Source organism: Arachis stenosperma, unplaced genomic scaffold (genome assembly GCF_014773155.1).
Source record: "Arachis stenosperma cultivar V10309 unplaced genomic scaffold, arast.V10309.gnm1.PFL2 arast.V10309.gnm1.Scaffold_100028, whole genome shotgun sequence".
Lineage (NCBI taxonomy): Eukaryota > Viridiplantae > Streptophyta > Magnoliopsida > Fabales > Fabaceae > Arachis > Arachis stenosperma.
Window position 1 is genome coordinate 220813 of NW_026651370.1, and position 20573 is coordinate 241385.

General features: G+C 39.4%; 1 non-coding gene across 1 annotated transcript; it reads right to left on the bottom strand.

Annotated features, from left to right (window-relative positions):
- LOC130959982 (small nucleolar RNA R71) lies at positions 1 to 104 on the bottom strand. The gene has a single exon (XR_009078954.1). It is a non-coding gene; the product is annotated as a small nucleolar RNA R71 (small nucleolar RNA).
- Between the last annotated feature and the right edge of the window lie 20469 nt (positions 105 to 20573).

Genomic DNA, 20573 nt, shown 5'->3' on the forward strand with positions numbered 1-20573 from the left:
AAGCTGAGAGTGGATGTTCAAACTTTCAAACAAAAAGATGGTGAATCCCTCTATGAAGCTTGGGAAAGATACAAGCAGCTGACCAAGAGATGTCCATCTGACATGTTCTCAGAATGGACCATATTAGATATATTCTATTATGGTCTCTCTGAATTTTCAAAAATGTCATTGGATCATTCTGCAGGTGGATCTATTCACCTGAAGAAAACGCCTGAAGAGGCTCAAGAACTCATTGACATGGTTGCAAACAACCAGTTTATGTACACCTCTGAGAGGAATTCCGTAAATAATGGGGTACCTCAGAAGAAAGGAGTTCTTGAAATTGATGCTATGAATGCCATATTGGCTCAGAACAAAATGTTGACTCAACAGGTCAACATGATCTCTCAAAATCTGAATGGATTGCAATATGCATCCAATAGTACTAGAGAGGCAGCTTCTGAAGAAGCTTATGATCCTGAGAACCCTGCCATGGCAGAGGTTAATTACTTAGGTGAACCTTATGGAAACACCTATAACTCATCATGGAGAAATCATCCTAATTTCTCCTGGAAGGATCAACAAAACCTCAACAAGGTTTTAACAATGGTGGACGCAATAGGCTGAATAATAGTAAGCCATATCCATCATCTTCTCAGCAACAGACAGAGAATTCTGAACAAAACAATTCTAATTTAGCTAATATAGTCTCTGATCTGTCAAAGGCCACTTTTAGTTTTATGAATGAAACAAGATCCTCCATTAGAAATCTGGAGGCACAAGTGGCCAGCTGAGTAAGAAAGTCATTGAAACTCCTCCTAGTATTCTCCCAAGTAATACAGAAGAGAATCCAAAAGGAGAGTGCAAGGCCATTGATTTAATCAAAGTGGCCGAATGCACTAAGGAGGAGGAGGACGAAAATCCTAGTGAGGAAGACCTCCTGGGACGTTCCTCAAGCAAGAAGGAGTTTCCTATTAAGGATCCTGAGGAATCTGAGGCTCATCTAGAGACCATAGAGATTCCATTAAATCTCCTTCTGCCATTCATGAGCTCTGAAGAATATTCATCCTCTGAAGAGAATGAAGATGTGACTGGAGAGCAAGTTGCTCAGTACTTAGGAGCTATCATGAAGCTGAATGCCAAGCTGTTTGGTAATGAGACCTGGGAAAGTGAACCTCCCTTGCTCATTAGTGAACTTGATACTTGGATTCAGAAGACTCTACCTCAAAAGAAACAAGATCCTGGCAAGTTCTTAATACCTTGCACCATTGGCACCATGAGCTTTGAGAAAGCTCTATGTGACCTTGGGTCAGGAATAAATCTTATGCCACTCTCTGTAATGGAGAAGCTGGGAATCATTGAGGTACAACCTGCCTTGTTCTCATTACAATTGGCAGACAAGTCCATAAGACAAGCTTATGGAATAGTGGAGGACGTGCTAGTAAGGGTTGAAGGCCTTTACATCCCCACTGATTTCATAATCCTAGACACTAGGAAGGAAGATGATGAATGCATCATCCTAGGAAGACCTTTCCTAGCCACAGCAGAGCTGTGATAGATGTCAACAGAGGTGAGTTAGTCCTTCAATTGAATGGGGACTACCTTGTGTTTCAGGCACATGGCCATCCCTCTGTGACAAAAGAGAGTAAGCATGAAGAACTTCTCTCAGTTCAGAGTCAAGAAGAGCCCACACAGTCAAACTCTAAGTTTGGTGTTGTGAAGCCACAACCAAACTCTAAGTTTGGTGTCCAAACCCCATATCCAAACTCTAAGTTTGGTGTTGGGAATACCACACTTAAGTTGACCTAATCACCTTGTGGCTCCATGAGAGCCACTGTCAAGCTATTGACATTAAAGAAGCGCTTGTTGGGAGGCAACCCAATTTTATTTATCTAATTTTATTTTATTTTATTTTGTTTCTTTGTTATTTTTGTGTTTAATTAGGTACATGATCATAAGAAGTCACGAAAAAATAAAAAAAATTAAAAACAGAGTCAAAAACAGAAGAAAAAATTTTTCACCCTAGAGGATGCACGGGCTGGCGTTCAACGCCCAGAAGGTGCATCTGGCCGGTGTTCAACGCCAGAACAGAGCACCATTCTGGCGCTGAACGCCCAAAACAAGCTACATCCTAGCGTTTAACACCAGGATGCGCACACAGAGGACAATTTGGCGTTGAACGCCAGAAACAAGCTTGAAACTGGCGTTCAACGCCAGAAACAAGCATCACATGGGCGTTTAACGCCCAGAACGTGCATCAAAGGGCGTTTGAACGCCAGGATGATGCATGGAGGCATGTTACATGCCTATATGGTGAAGGAATAGAATTTCTTTTCACCTCAGGACCTGTGGACCCCACAGGATCCCTACCTACCATATTCCCACCTTCCCTTTTAATCCTAATCACACTCTCTTAATCCAAATCTCATTCTTAATATCACACTTCCCAAAAACCTTCACCAATCACCTCAATTCCTCCTCCCAATTACCCCATTCACCATTCACATCAACCTCCTCTTCCCCATAAACCCCACCTACCTCCATCAAATTCAAATTCAATTTCCCACCCATTCCCACCCAAATTGGCCGAACCTATACCCCCCCTCTCCCTATAAATACCCTTCTTTTCTTTTACATTTTCTCACAACACATACCCACATTCTCCCACATAGCCGAACACTCTCTTCTCCCTCTCTACCATATTTTCTTCTTCTTCTTCTACTCTTCTTTTCTTTTTTGCTCGAGGACGAGCAAATTTTAAGTTTGGTGTGGTAAAAAGCCTAAGCTTTTTATTTTTCATTCACCATCAATGGCACCCAAGACCGGAGTTCCTTCAAGAAAAGGAAAAGGGAAGGCAAAAGCTTCCACTTCCGAGTCATGGGAGAAGGAGATTCATCTCCAAGAGCCACCAAGACCACTTCTATGAGGTTGTGGCAAAGAAGAAGGTGATCCCTGAGGTCCCTTTCAAACTCAAGAAAAATGAGTATCCGGAGATCCGACATGAAGTTCAAAGAAGAGGTTGGGAAGTCATAACCAACCCCATGCAACAAGTCGGATTATTGATGGTTCAAGAATTCTATGCCAATGCATGGATCACTAGGAACCATGACCAAGGTTTGAACCCAAGCCCAAAGAATTATCTCACAATGGTTAGGGGAAATACTTGGATTTCAGTCCGGAAAATGTGAGGTTGGCGTTTCATTTGCCCATGATGCAAGGTGATGAACGCCCCTACACAAGAAGGGTCAACTTTAACCAAAGGTTGGACCAAGTCCTTATGGACATATGTGTGGAAGGCGCCCAATGGAGAGTAGACTCCAAGGGCAAGCCAGTCCAACTAAGAAGACTGGACCTCAAGCCTGTAGCTAGAGGATGGTTGGAGTTCATTCAAAGATCCATCATCCCTACAAGCAACCGATCTGAAGTTACTGTGGATCGGCCATCATGGTTCATAGCATCATGATTGGAGAGGAGGTGGAAGTTCATGAAGTCATCTCCAATGAACTCTACAAAATAGCTGACAAGCCTTCATACATGGCACGGCTAGCCTTCCCCCACCTTATATGCCATCTATGTTACTCAGCTGGAGCTATCATAGAAGGAGATGTCTCCATTGAAGAAGACAAGCCCATCACCAAGAAAAAGATGGAGCAAACAAGAGAAGTTCCTCACGGCCCTCAAGGAGAACATGAGGAAGTTCATCATCAACAATGCCTCAAGGAATGCACTTTCCTCCCAACAACTATTGGGAGCAACTTAACACCTCCTTAGAAGATTTGAGCCATAATGTGGAGCAATTAAGGGTGGAACATCATGAGCACTCCATCATTCTCCAAGAAATAAGAGAAGATCAAAGAGCAATGAAGGAGGAGCAACAAAGGCAAGGAAGGGACATAGAAGAGTTGAAGAACATCATTGGTCCTTCAAGAAGAAGACGCCACTAGAGTGGATTCATTCCTTGTTCTTTATTTCTTTCTGTTTTCGGTTTTTTATTATTATGTTTATCTATGTTTTGTGTCTTTCTTTCATGATCATTAGTGTGTAACCATGCCTTAAAGCTATGAAATAAAATCCATTAGTCCTTCACCTCTCTTAAAAAAAAATGTTTTAATTCAAAAGAACAAGAAGTACATAATTTTCGAAATTATTAGTGAATTTAGTTTAATCATATTGATGTGGTGACAATGATTTTTGTTTTCTGAATGAATGCTTGAACAGTGCATATGTCTTTGGATCTTGTTGTTTATGAGTGTTAAAATTGTTGGCTCTTGAAAGAATGATGAACAGAGAGAAATGTTATTGATGATCTGAAAAACATCATGAAATTGATTCTTGAAGCAAGAAAAGCAGTGAAAAAAAAATGGCGAAAATTTTAAAGCAAGGATCCAAGGCTTTGAGCATCAATGGATAGGAGGGCCCAAGGAAATTAAATCCAGGCCTAAGCGGCTAAATCAAGCTGTCCCTAACCATGTGCTTGTGTCATGAAAGTCCAAGTGAAAAGCTTGAGACTGAATGGTTAAAGTCGTGATCTTAAGCTAAAGAGTGTGCTTAAGAGCTCTGGACACCACTAACTGGGGACTCTAGCAAAGCTAAGTCACAATCTGAAAAGGTTCACCCAGTTATGTGTCTGTGGCATTTATGTATCCGGTGGTAATACTGGAAAACAAAGTGCTTAGGGCCACAGCCAAGACTCAAAATAGCTGTGTTCAAGAATCAACATGCTTAACTAGGAAAGTCAATAACACTATCCAAAATTCTAAGTTCCTAGAGATGCCAATCACTCTGAACTTCAAAGGAAAAAGTGAGATGCCAAAACTGTTCAGAGGCAAAAAGCTACAAGTCCCGCTCATGTAATTAAATTAATATTCATTGATATTTTGGACTTTATAGTATATTCTCTTCTTTTTATCCTAATTGATTTTCAGTTGCTTGGGGACAAGCAACAATTTAAGTTTGGTGTTGTGATGAGCGGATAATTTATACGCTTTTTGGCATTGTTTTTATATAATTTTTAGTAAGTTTAAGCTACTTTTAGGGATGTTTTCATTAGTTTTTATGTTAAATTCACATTTCTGGACTTTACTATGAGTTTGTGTGTTTTTCTGTGATTTCAGGTAAATTCTGGCTGAAATTGAGGGATTTGAGCAAAACTCTGAAAAAGGCTGACAAAAGGACTGCTGATGCTGTTGGATTCTGACCTCCCTGCACTCGAAATGGATTTTCTGGAGCTACAGAACTCTAAATGGCGCGCTCTCAACGGCGTTGGAAAGTAGACATCCAGGGCTTTCCCGCAATATATAATAGTCCATGCTTTATTCGAAGAATGACGACGTAACTTGGCGTTAAACGCCAAGTTCATGCTGCTGTCTGGAGTTAAACGCCAGAAAAACGTCATGATCCGGAGTTGAACGCCCAAAACACGTCATAACTCAAAGTTCAACGCCAAGAAATGCCTTAGCTCGTGGATTGATCAAGCTCAGCCCAAGCACACAACAAGTGGGCCCCGGAAGTGAATTTAAGCATCAATTACTTACTCATGTAAACCCTAGGAGCTAGTCTAGTATATATAGGACATTTATCTATTGTATTAGACATCTTTTGACCACTTTTAAACTCTTTATTCATTCGGTCACTTGATCATGGAGAGGGCTGGCCATTCGGCCATGCCTGAACCTTTTGCTTATGTATTTTCAACGGTGGAGTTTCTGCACACCATAGATTAAGGGTGTGGAGCTCTGCTGTACCTCAAGTATTAATGAAGTTCTATCTTCTTTTATTCAAATCCTCTCTTATTCTTATTCCAAGATATTCATTCGTACCCAAGAACATGATGAATGTGATGAGTTAGATAACCCTCATCATCATTCTCACTTATGAACGCGCGTGATTGACAACCACTTACGTTCTACATGCAACCGAGCTTGAATGTGTATCTCTTAGATTCCCCAACAGAATCTTCGTGGTATAAGCTAGATGGATGGCGGCATTTATGAGGATCCGGAAAGTCCAACATTGTCTGTGGTGTTCCGAGTAGGATCCTGGGAATCCGGAAAGTCTACCTTGTCTGTGGTGTCCGAGTAGGATTCCGGTAATGAATGACTGTGACGTGCTTCAAACTTGTAACCTGCTGGGCGTAGTGACAACGCAAAAGAATCAATGGATTCTATTCCAGTAGGGAGGGAACCAACCGGTGATTGGCCGTACTGTGACAGAGTGCGTGAGCATTAGCTTTCACTGCGAGGATGGGATGTAGCCATCAACCATGGGTGATGCCTCCAGACTGGTTAGCTGTGCGAGTGACAGCCGCATAGGATATTTCCCCGAGAGGATTGAAAGTAGCCACAGTTGATGGTGAACCCCTATACAAAGCTTGCCATGGAAAGGAGTAAGAAGGATTGAGTAGAAGGAATAGGAGAGCAGGCGTCCGAGAGCTCTACAGCATCTCCATTCCGCTTATCTGAAATTCCTATCAATGAATCTACATAAGTATTTCTATCCCTTTTTATTATTTATTTTCTATTTTATTATTTCTATTTTCGAAACCCATAAATCAATATTTAATCCGCCTAACTGAGATTTGCAAGGTGACCATAGCTTGCTTCATACCAACAATCTCTGTGGATTCGACCCTTACTCACGTAAGGTTATTACTTGGACGACCCAGTACACTTGCTGGTTAGTTGAACGGAGTTGTGAAGAAAATAAACAGTGCCATAAGAGTATACATCCTTTATAAACAAAATAACAAGTGATCACAATTTCGTCCACCAGGTATCTCCAATGTGCTTGCAAGCTCTACTCCCTTGTTTGCTTCCTTGTCAATCACTACCTCTTCATAAACTTCTTCATTCTCAATCCTTTGTTCATCAACTTCATCTAACTCCTCTCCATCACTCAAGTCATAATTGGGAGGTTGAGAGAAATCTACCTCCACATCACTTTCAAATTCATTGGGAGAAGGTTCTTCAAGTTCAAAGGATTCACCACCAAGAAGATTGGATGCATGATCTTTATCACCACGGGAACTCAACTCTTGCTCCATTCCTTCCAAGTCTTCATATGAAATATGCCTTGGAGGTTGTGCACATTCCTCCTCAACATCAACCTTAATCTTCTTGGAGGGGTTTTGTTCAACTCTAGGTTCCCATGGAGGTTCCGCATCTCCTAAGTCTTCAACCACTTCTTCCTTTTCTTCAATAGTCATAGGCTTCTCCAATTGTTCTAATACAAAGTGGTATTCCTCATTTTCCACCGGAGTTTCCAATCTCTCCTTCATGCTATGCTCTTTAATTGATTCTCCACATGTGACCATGGGAGTGCTTTGAGTGCTCAAGCATTGGGAGGCTAAAGTGCTTACTACCTTAGTCAAGGTAGCCATAGATTCTAGTGTCTCCCTTTGCATTTCTCTTTGCCCTTAAAGTATAAGGCTAAGGATTTCATCCATTGAGGATTGGAGTGGATAAGAGGGTTCATTGTCTTGGAGAAAGGGTTCATTATAGGAAGGTGGTTCTTCTTGGTAAGGTGGTGGTGTGTATTGAGGTGGCTTTTGGAAGTAGTAATCTTGGAATGGTGATTCCATGTAGGGCTCATATGGTTCAAAAGGTGGTTGGTATGGTGGATAAGGATTAGAGTCATATGGAGGTATTTGGTGAAAAGAGGCTTGTGAGTATAGTTGATGATCATGTTGAGGAGATGATTCATAGGCATATGGTGGTGGTTCTTGAAAGTCACAAGGAGATTCACCATAGCCATTGGATTGGTATGCATCATAGAATGGCTCTTCTTCATAGTGCATTGGTGGAGGTTGTTGCCATGAAGATTGATCATATGCATATGGCTCCTCCCACCTTTGGTTGTCCCATCCTTGATGCATGTTGTCATTGAAATTCACATCTCCTACAACATAGTTGTAATCATACTCATAGCCAAAATGAGAATTCATGGTAGCAAGAGCAAATAAGAAACAAAACTAATAAGAAATAATGAAACAAAATACTAAGACTAGCAAAAACTAACAAGCAATCCAAAAATCAAGCTATTCACAATATTCACATATATACAATAACCAATAACACAACACCATTGCAACTCCCCGACAACGGCGCCATTTTGATGATTGGATTTTTGACGGTTTAGAATTTTTCAAATGAAATCTCGTTGCAAGTATAGTTTCTAAACCAACACTAATCCTTTCATACAAAAATTTGTTTGTCACAAGTAACAAACCCCTAAAATCTATAAACCGAAGTATTTAAACCTCGGGTCGTTCTCCCTAGGAATTACAATAAAGTGTCTTGTTATTGGTTGTGAGTTATTTTTGGGGTTTTGATAAGAGACATGAAAGATAAATGGCAAGAAAGTAAACTAATGGCTAAAAAGGTCTTGACAAGGGTTGGTGGTCAAGGATCTCTATCCTAATCACTAACCACAATATGAGAATTGGCAAGGATTAATCTCATTAAATCATCCTCTAACTAGTAGTAAAGGAAAGTCAAATGAGCTATATCAATCCTAGTCCATAAGTCCTAACTCTCCACTAATTCAATTAGTGAGAACTAGAGTAAATGGCTCCCAATCATCAATTACTTGGACATTAGTAATTCAAGAGTTCCTAAGTTACCTTTCCAAGCCAAGAGTATAAAATTCTACTCTAAAATCCAATCAAGCATTTCATCAAACACTTGGAAGGCATAAAAGGAAAGCATAGTAAAATTACAAGAAAAGTAAATCTACACTACTCAATTGCAAGGAATTAAACAACAACAAATCAAATGAACACAATTATTATGAATTACCTCTAATTGAATTGAAAGAGAATAGGAGGAACAAAAGTAGATCTACAACAAAGTATAAGAACAACATAAAGGAAATTACAACAAAAGAATAGAGGAAGATGAATGTAACAACAAGGAATTAAGAGGATAGAAGTAGAAGAAAGCAAAGATTAAAACCTAGATCTAAGAACTAATCTTAATCCTAATCCTAGAGAGAAGTGAGAGCTTCTCTCTCTAGAAACTACTTCTAAACTAATCCTAAACTAATGGTAACTAACAACTGTTTCCCTCTTCACTCCTTGGGTTAAATAGCATCAGAAATGAGTTGGATTGGGCCCACAAGGCTTTAGAATTCGCTGGCCACGTTTTGCTTTAAGTGAACCAGGTGGCAGCAACGGCGCGTGCGCGTACTTTGCGCGTGCGCGCCACCATACATATAGCAACTATGGAAAATCTTATATCATTTCGAAGCCCCAGATGTTAGCTTTCTAACCCAACTGGAACCGCATCATTTGAATCTTTGTAGCTCAAGTTATGGTCGTTTAAGTGCAAAGAGGTCGGCTTGACAGCTTTCCGGTTCTTTCATTTCTTCATGAGTTCTCCAACTTTTCATGCTTCTTTCTTCATTCCCTTGATCCAATCTTTGCCTCCTAAACCTTAAATCACTTAACAAACATATCAAGGCATCTAATGGAATCAAGGAGAATTAGATTTAGCTATTTTAAGACCTAAAAAACATGTTTTCACTCTTAAGCACAATTAAAGGAGAAGTTATAAAACCATGCTATTTCAATGGATAAATGTGGGTAAAAGGTTATAAAATCCCCTAAAATCAATACAAGATAAACCCTACAAATGGAGTTTATCAACCTCCCCACACTTAAACCAAGCATGTCCTCATGCTAAAACCAAGAGAAAGCAAAGGGCATCAACATTTATTCAATGAAAACTAACTAAATGCAATCTACCTATATGCAACTATCTACATGAATGCAATTGCTTGGTCAAAATAAATTAATTCCCAAGAAGCATATATAAGCACAAGGGCAAAAGGTATTAACAACCATGCCAAACCACAATTGAATTGAGCTATTAAATATTTTTACAAACTTGCATGAAAGGAGATGATCATTGGTGGAAACATGTAATTGAGCATCAAACCCTCACCGGATGTATTTGCACTCTATTCGCTCAAGTGTTTAGGGTTGATTCACTCAATTCTCTCCTAATCATGCTTTCTAAGATTTATTTTTCTTCTAACAATCGACATATATTTCATGCATGCATACAAGTATCATGAGGTCTTTTCTTTAGGTTGTAATGGGGCTAGGGTCAAGGTAGGATGCATATTTGGTTAAGTGAGTTTGAAATTTGAATCTTTGATAAGCTTAAACTTCCCACCTAACCTATGACATCCTATACAATTAAATTCCAACCTAACTACCCATTTTTCACTCTTTCACATACTCATGTATTCCTTTTTAATTTCACAACACCTATGCATTGATTTTATTGGACTATACTTTGATTTGGGGCATTTTGTCCCCTTTTTATTCCTTTCTTTGTTTCTTCTTTTTCTTTATTTTTCTATATATATTTTTCTTTTCCATATTAATTTTTTTTCTTTTTCTTTTGTTTTTCTCATTTTTTTTTCTATATACAAGAATCTCAATGCATAAGGTTTTACATTTGATCAATACATGAGTATGTACCAAATTCCCAATATTTTCAATAACAATACAAAATTACCCTTTTATTCACCTAATGTCCCAAGGTTCCCACACTTGAATGATACTCACACACTCTAGCCTAAGCTAATCAAAGATCCAAATAAGGACATTTATTGTTTTTCGCTTTAAGGCTTGTAATGTGCTAAAATTAAGAACAAGTGGGTTAATCGTAGGCTCAAATTGGCTAACAAAGGAATATAAAAGGGTTGGCTATTTGGATAAGTAAGCTAATGAAATGATGGCCTCAATCATATAAATGCATGTATACACAAAATAATGGACATAAAGAATCAAACAAATCAAAGATTACATTCATAGAAAGAGAATAATGCACACAAGAAGGAAAATAAGTGGTTATAGGATGTAACCACACCATTAGGCTCAAATCTCACTTGCTTGTATTCTTAGCTCAAAAATATTATCCACAATATATATATATATATATATATATATATATATATATATATATATATATATATTTCAAGCAAGTTCTATGAAAAGTTTTCACTCAAATCAATTAAGGTGCCCTATAGATAGAAATCTTGAAAATTTTCATTATTTTGACTAAGCTTATTATGTATACATATGCAAAAATTAAGAGAATGCAAGTAAAAATCCTAAAATCCTAGAATGAAATGCAAAAGTGTTGGGATTAGAAACTTGTCACCCAAAATCGTCGAACGGTCGGACGACCTCCCCACACTTAAAAGTTTGCACCGTCCTCGGTGCACTCAAAGATGAGCAAGGGGGTACGGCGAATCTCCGGATTGCTGCGTGTTCTTTCTTCCGCTTCCATGTTTGCTTGTGGTGCATTGTTCATGGAAAACAAAAATATAACACCATAAGATGAGACAATACAAAATCAAGGAAGCATACTTTGTTGGAGTGAGGTAAATCACTAGAATTGAGTGAGTGAATTAGTGTGACATTAAGAAATATTAGGTGTGTGAATTCTAAATTGCGCGGTTTAGAACACACATTAGCATAAAAGCTATGTCACAAAAGAAGCATGCACTTTACTCATTCTAGTATGCTTGAGATGCTTTAAGTGAACTTGTAAGGTAAAACAAGCATTAAAGAAGCATGAAAGCATTCAAGCCAAACACATATGGATGCATATAATCATAAAATACAATGCATTAAGGTAAATGCACAACATCATCCATCAAGAGGTTGCCTAATCACAAAATAAGGCTCAAATCACATGGTGGCCAAATCATGTAATTCAAGAAGAGTTACAAGCTTGAAGGCAATTCTCATCACTTGGTATTTTTCAAAAGATAAGCATGAAAAACTCAAGACCAAGTAGCAAAATATAACCTCAATCATAGGATCCAACAAAGATTATCTAAAAACATTAATGCTAAATTAGCATTTAGGCAATAAGGGGAAAGCAATGCATAGTAAACAAAGTCAATAATCCAACACTTATGATGAAAAGAGAGAAAATAAAATGAAAACTAGACTAAAACTAACTAACAAACTAACCGACTAACTAATTAACTAACTAAAATAAATGGTTATCCATGGTGTTTGGAAGTGTTGGATGAGGGGTAGGAGGAGGGAAAAAGAAAGGAGGAGGAAAGAAATAGAAAGAGGAGAAGAAAAGAAATGTGGTGAAGGAAGGAAATCCACGCGTACGCGCGCATGCCGCGCGCGCGCGGATGGTTTATTTCGAGAGTGGCGCGTACGCGTCATGTGCGCATGCGCGCATGCACGCAAGTGGGGTTGTGCCAAAGGCACAACGTTGGCGCGGCGTAGGCATAACTCTCTGAAAAATGTATGGAATGTGAAACTTCTCAATCCACGCATACGCACGCATGGCGCGCGCGCGTGGATGGTTGAAAATGCTAGATGCACGCGTACGCGTGAAGTGCGCGTACGCGTGGATGGTGCTCTGTTTTTCAAAAGTTTTTTGCTATGTTTTTGCACCAATCCAAGCATTCTAAACCTCCAAGCATCTACCAAAATACCATAAAACCTTATTTGACATGATAAAATATTAATTAAACTCAACCAACTAATCTAAACATGAAATTAAACTAGTTCTACCAATATGTACAAAAAGAAAATGAAAGGATTTTACCATGGTGGGTTGTCTCCCACCTAGCACTTTTATTTATTGTCCTTAAGTTGGACTTACGGGGGCTTCTCTCAAGGTGGCTTGTGCTTGTACTCATCTTGGAACTTCCACCAATGCTTGGACTTCTAATAAACTCCATCATTCAAGATTAATATCTCCAAGCTTTGATGGAGTTCTTCACAAACCATGGGCTCCCAATGTTGATCCTCATGTGTTCCCGGATCCCATATTTTGTCTTCACACCCATTTCCAAGTTGATTATCATTAATCCATGTGGGTGGTGAGCAAGGTGAATTCTCAACAAAGTGACCAAACATCCTTCTAGGCCCATGTATTCTAGTTATACACCAACCTTTACAATTAAGCTTTGAGCATGCAACCATAATGAACCTAGAATGATATTTCAAACCACTAACCATCTCCTTTTTACTCTTAAAGCCACAAATATGTCTTAGTTGACCATTCGTCTTAAGCAAACCATATTCAAGGGGAATAATAAAGCTTGAGCATAAGGAATTTACCCACTTGAATGAGAGAATGGATGGTGGTGGCTTGGGGAGAGGTATCTCCAATGTGCTTGCAAGCTCTACTCCCTTGTTTGCTTCCTTGTCAATCACTACCTCTTCATAAACTTCTTCATTCTCAATCCTTTGTTCATCAACTTCATCTAACTCCTCTCCATCACTCAAGTCATAATTGGGAGGTTGAGAGAAATCTACCTCCACATCACTTTCAAATTCATTGGGAGAAGGTTCTTCAAGTTCAAAGGATTCACCACCAAGAAGATTGGATGCATGATCTTTATCACCACGGGAACTCAACTCTTGCTCCATTCCTTCCAAGTCTTCATATGAAATATGCCTTGGAGGTTGTGCACATTCCTCCTCAACATCAACCTTAATCTTCTTGGAGGGGTTTTGTTCAACTCTAGGTTCCCATGGAGGTTCCGCATCTCCTAAGTCTTCAACCACTTCTTCCTTTTCTTCAATAGTCATAGGCTTCTCCAATTATTCTAATACAAAGTGGTATTCCTCATTTTCCACCGGAGTTTCCAATCTCTCCTTCATGCTATGCTCTTTAATTGATTCTCCATATGTGACCATGGGAGTGCTTTGAGTGCTCAAGCATTGGGAGGCTAAAGTGCTTACTACCTTAGTCAAGGTAGCCATAGATTCTAGTGTCTCCCTTTGCATTTCTCTTTGCCCTTAAAGTATAAGGCTAAGGATTTCATCCATTGAGGATTGGAGTGGATAAGAGGGTTCATTGTCTTGGAGAAAGGGTTCATTATAGGAAGGTGGTTCTTCTTGGTAAGGTGGTGGTGTGTATTGAGGTGGCTTTTGGAAGTAGTAATCTTGGAATGGTGATTCCATGTAGGGCTCATATGGTTCAAAAGGTGGTTGGTATGGTGGATAAGGATTAGAGTCATATGGAGGTATTTGGTGAAAAGAGGCTTGTGAGTATAGTTGATGATCATGTTGAGGAGATGATTCATAGGCATATGGTGGTGGTTCTTGAAAGTCACAAGGAGATTCACCATAGCCATTGGATTGGTATGCATCATAGAATGGCTCTTCTTCATAGTGCATTGGTGGAGGTTGTTGCCATGAAGATTGATCATATGCATATGGCTCCTCCCACCTTTGGTTGTCCCATCCTTGATACATGTTGTCATTGAAATTCACATCTCCTACAACATAGTTGTAATCATACTCATAGCCAAAATGAGAATTCATGGTAGCAAGAGCAAATAAGAAACAAAAACTAATAAGAAATAATGAAACAAAATACTAAGACTAGCAAAAACTAACAAGCAATCCAAAAATCAAGCTATTCACAATATTCACATATATACAATAACCAATAACACAACACCATTGCAACTCCCCGACAACGGCGCCATTTTGATGACTGGATTTTTGACGGTTTAGAATTTTTCAAATGAAATCTCGTTGCAAGTATAGTTTCTAAACCAACACTAATCCTTTCATACAAAAATTTGTTTGTCACAAGTAACAAACCCCTAAAATCTATAAACCGAAGTATTTAAACCTCGGGTCGTTCTCCCTAGGAATTACAATAAAGTGTCTTGTTATTGGTTGTGAGTTATTTTTGGGGTTTTGATAAGAGACATGAAAGATAAATGGCAAGAAAGCTAATGGCTAAAAGGTCTTGACAAGGGTTGGTGGTCAAGGATCTCTATCCTAATCACTAACCACAATATGAGAATTGGCAAGGATTAATCTCATTAAATCATCCTCTAACTAGTAGTAAAGGAAAGTCAAATGAGCTATATCAATCCTAGTCCATAAGTCCTAACTCTCCACTAATTCAATTAGTGAGAACTAGAGTAAATGGCTCCCAATCATCAATTACTTGGACATTAGTAATTCAAGAGTTCCTAAGTTACCTTTCCAAGCCAAGAGTATAAAATTCTACTCTAAAATCCAACCAAGCATTTCATCAAACACTTGGAAGGCATAAAAGGAAAGCATAGTAAAATTACAAGAAAAGTAAATCTACACTACTCAATTGCAAGGAATTAAACAACAACAAATCAAATGAACACAATTATTATGAATTACCTCTAATTGAATTGAAAGAGAATAGGAGGAACAAAAGTAGATCTACAACAAAGTATAAGAACAACATAAAGGAAATTACAACAAAAGAATAGAGGAAGATGAATGTAACAACAAGGAATTAAGAGGATAGAAGTAGAAGAAAGCAAAGATTAAAACCTAGATCTAAGAATTAATCTTAATCCTAATCCTAGAGAGAAGTGTGAGCTTCTCTCTCTAGAAACTACTTCTAAACTAATCCTAAACTAATGGTAACTAACAACTATTTCCCTCTTCACTCCTTGGGTTAAATAGCATCAGAAATGAGTTGGATTGGGCCCACAAGGCTTTAGAATTCGCTGGCCACGTTTTGCTTTAAGTGAACCAGGTGGCAGCAACGGCGCGTGCGCGTACTTTGCGCGTGCGCGCCACCATACATATAGCAACTATGGCAAATCTTAAATCGTTTTGAAGCCCCAGATGTTAGCTTTCTAACCCAACTGGAACCGCATCATTTGGACTTCTGTAGCTCAAGTTATGGTCGTTTAAGTGCGAAGAGGTCGGCTTGACAGCTTTCCGGTTCTTTCATTTCTTCATGAGTTCTCCAACTTTTCATGCTTCTTTCTTCATTCCCTTGATCCAATCTTTGCCTCCTAAACCTTAAATCACTTAACAAACATATCAAGGCATCTAATGGAATCAAGGAGAATTAGATTTAGCTATTTTAAGACCTAAAAAGCATGTTTTCACTCTTAAGCACAATTAAAGGAGAAGTTATAAAACCATGCTATTTCAATGGATAAATGTGGGTAAAATGTTATAAAATCCCCTAAAATCAATACAAGATAAACCCTACAAATGGGTTTTATCAAGAAGCTAGGGATCTTTGAGGTGCAAGCTGCAAGAATCTCACTAGAGATGGCAGACAATTCAAGAAAACAAGCTTATGGACTTGTAGAGGATGTTCTGGTAAAGATTGAAGACCATTACATCCCTGCTGATTTCATAGTCCTAGAGACTGGGAAGTGCATGGATGAATCCTTCATCATTGGCAGACCCTTCCTAGCCACAGCAAAGGCTATGATTGATGTGGACAAAGGAGAATTGATCATTCAAGTGAATGAAGAATCCTTTGTGTTTAAGGCTCAAGGATATCCCTCTGTCACCATGGAGAGGAAGCAGGAAGAGCTTCTCTCAAAACAGAGCCAAACAGAGCCCCCACAGTCAAACTCTAAGTTTGGTGTTAGGAGGCTACAACCAAATTCTAAGTTTGGTGTTGAACCCCTACATTCAAACTCTAAGTTTGGTGTTGGGAGGTTCCAACATTGCTCTGAGTATCTGTGAGGCTCCATGAGAGCCCACTGTCAAGCTACTGACATTAAACAAGCGCTTGTTGGGAGGCAACCCAATGTTATATTTATCTATTTTTCTTTGTTATTTTATGTTTTCTGTAGGTTGATGATCATGAGAAGTCACAAAATCAATCGAAAAAGCAAAAACAGAATGAAAAATAGAAAGAAAAATAGCACACCCTGGAGGAAGACCTTGCTAGCGTTTAAACGCCAGTAAGGGCAGCAAATGGGCGTTTAACGCCAGAAAGGAGCACCAGACTGGCGTTAAACGCTAGGAAAGGGCAAGAAGTTGGCGTTAAACGCCAGAAATGGGCACCAGCCCGGCGTTTAACGCCAGAATTGGCATGAAGAGCATTTTTGCTCGCCATATGGTGCAGGGATGAATTTTCCTTGACACCTCAGGATCTGTGGACCCCACAATATCCCCACCTACCCCACCACCCTCTCTCTTCTTCTTCACCCATTCACCAATCACCTCAACACCTCTTCCCCAAAAACCCCTCACCTATCAAATCCCATCTTTCTCTTCACCACTCACTTTCATCCTTCATAAAACCCCACTCACCTCACCATTCAAATTCAAACCACTTTCCCTCCCAAACCCACCCTCCCATAACCGAACCCTACCCTCTCTCCACCCCTATATAAACCCACCTTCACCCCTTCATTTTCACACAACCTAAACACTACTTCTCCCCCTTTGGCCGAACCACAAAGCCATCTCCATCTCCTCTATTCCTTCTTCTTCTACTCTCTTCTTTCTTTTTTTGCTCGAGGACGAGCAAACCTTCTAAGTTTGGTGTGGTAAAAGCATTGCTTTTTGTTTTTCCATAACCATTTATGGCATCTAAGGCCGGAGAAACCTCTAGAAAGAGGAAAGGGAAGGCAAAAGCTTCCACCTCCGAGTCATGGGAGATGGAGAGATTCATCTCAAGGGTGCATCAAGACCACTTCTATGAAGTTGTGGCAATGAAGAAGATGATCCTCGAGGTCCCTTTTCAAACTCAAAAAAGGTCAACTTTAATCAAAGGTTGGACCAAGTCCTCATGGATATCTGTGTGGAAGAAGCTCAATGCAAACAGGAGATCCCACTCATCATGAAATCCCTGAGATACCTCAAGGCAAAAAGAGTGTGCTTAAGAACCTTGGACACCTCTAATTGGGGACTCTAGCAAAGCTGAGTCACAATCTGAAAAGGTTCACCCAATTATGTGTCTGTGGCATGTATGTATCCGATGGTAATACTGGAAGACAAAGTGCTTTGGGCCACGGCCAAGACTCATAAAGTAGCTATGTTCAAGAATCATCATACTTAACTAAGAGAATCAATAATACTATCTGGATTCTGAGTTCCTATAGAAGCCAATCATTCTGAATTTCAAAGGATAAAGTGAGATGCCAAAACTGTTCAGAGGCAAAAAGCTAAAAGCCCCGCTCATTTAATTAATACTGATCTTCATAGATGTTTTTGGAGTTCATTGCATATTCTCTTCTTTTTATCTTATTTGATTTTCAGTTGCTTGAGGACAAGCAACAATTTAAGTTTGGTGTTATGATGAGCGGATAATTTGTACGCTTTTTGGCATTGTTTTTAGTATGTTTTTAGTATGTTTTAGTTAGTTTTTAGTATATTTTATTAGTTTTTAGTTAAAATTCACTTTTCTTGACTTTACTATGAGTTTGTATATTTTTCTGTGATTTCAGGTATTTTCTGGTTGAAATTGAGGGACCTGAGCAAAATCTGATTCAGAGACTGAAAAGGACTGCAGATGCTGTTGGATTCTGACCTCATTGCACTCGAAGTGGATTTTCTTGAGCTACAGAAGCCCAATTGGTGCGCTCTTAACGGCGTTGGAAATTATACATCCTGGGCTTTCCAGCAATATATAATAGTCCATACTTTGCCCGAGATTTGATGGCCCAAACTGGCGTTCCAAATCAGCTCAAAACTGCCCGACGTTAAACGCCGGAACTGGCACAAGAATGGGAGTTAAACGCCCAAACCGGAACAAAAGCTGGCGTTTAACTCCAAGAAAAGTCTCTACACATGAAAGCTTCAATGCTCAGCCCAAGCACACACCAAGTGGGCCCGGAAGTAGATTTTTATGTCATTTACTCATCTTTGTAAACCCTAAGCTACTAGTTCTCTACAAATAGCACCTTTTACTATTGTATTTCATCTTTGGATCATTTTCGATCTTAGGATCATCTTTGGATGTCTAGTTCTTAGATCATCTGGGTAGCTATCTTTGAGTAGTTTTATGCTATCTTAGATCATGGGGGCTGGCCTCACGGCCATGCCTAGACCTTGTTCTTATGTATTTTCAACGGTGGAGTTTCTACACACCATAGATTAAGGTGTGGAGCTCTGCTGTACCTCGAGTATTAATGCAATTACTATTGTTCTTCTATTCAATTCAGCTTGTTCTTGTTCTAAGATATCACTTGTTCTTCAACTTGATGAATGTGATGATCCGTGACACTCATCATCATTCTCCCCTATGAACGTGTGCCTGACAACCACCTCCGTTCTACCTTAGATTGAGTGGATATCTCTTGGATCCCTTAATCGGAATCCTCGTGGTATAAGCTAGAATTGATGGCGGCATTCAAGAGAATCCGAAAGGTCTAAACCTTGTCTGTGGTATTCTGAGTAGGATTCAATGATTGAATGTCTGTGACGAGCTTCAAACTCCTGAAGGCTGGGCGTTAGTGACAGACGCAAAAGAATCAATGGATTCTATTCCAACCTGATTGAGAATCGACAGATGATTAGCCGTGCCGTGACAGGGTGCGTTGAACATTTTCACTGAGAGGACGGGATTGTAGCCACTGACAACGGTGATGCCCAACATACAGCTTGCCATGGAAAGGAGTAAGAAGGATTGGATGAAGACAGTAGGAAAGCAGAGAGACGGAAGGGACAAAGCATCTCCATACGCTTATCTGAAATTCTCACCAATGAATTACATAAGTATCTCTATCCTTGTTTTATGTTTTATTCATAAATCATTCATGACCATTTGAATCTGCCTGACTGAGATTTACAAGATGACCATAGCTTGCTTCATACCAACAATCTCCGTGGGATCGACCCTTACTCGCGTAAGGTTTATTACTTGGACAACCCAGTGCACTTGCTGGTTAGTTGTGCAAAGTTGTGATAAAGAGTTGAGATTTCAATTGAGCGTACCATGTTGATGGCGCCATTGATGATCACAATTTCGTGCACCAGTGCACGAAATTGTGATCATCAATAATGGCACCAAAAACTTGGTAGCGCTCTCAAACGTGAATCACACTTAGTCACAACTCCACACAACTAACCAGCAAGTGCATTAGGTCGTCCAAGTAATACCTTACGTGAGTAAGGGTCGATCCCACAGAGATTGTTAGTATGAAGCAAGCCATGGTCATCTTATAAATCTCAGTTAGACGGATAATAAATGTTATGGAGTTTTCGAATAGTAAATAAAGCATAAAATAAAGATAGAAATACTTATGTAAATTATTGGTGAGAATTTTGGATAAGTGTATGGAGATGAATTGTCCCTGTTGGATATCTGCTTTCCTACTGCCTTCCCTCAATCCTTCTTACTCCTTTCCATGGCAAGCTGTATGTAGGGCATCACCGTTGTCAATGGCTACATCCCATCCTCTCAGTGAAAACGGTCCAAATGCTCTGTCACAGCACGGCTAATCATCTATCGGTTCTCGATCATGTCGGAATAGAATCCTTTTATTCTTTTGCGTTTGTCATCACGCCAACAATCGCATGTTTGAAGCTCCTCATAGTCATTAAATCCCGGAATCCTACTCGGAATACCACAGACAAGGTTAAACTTTCTGGATTCCTATGAATGCCGCCATCAATTCTAGCCTATACCACGAAGATTCTGATTAAGAAATCCAAGAGATATGCGCCCGGTCTAAGGTAGAACGGAAGTGGTTGTCAGTCACGCAACATAGGTGAGAATGATGGTGAGTGTCACGAATCACCACATTCATCATGGTGAAGTGCAACGAATATCTTGGAACAGGAATAAATCGAATTGAATAGAAAATAGTAGTAGTTGCATTAAAACTCGAGGTACAGC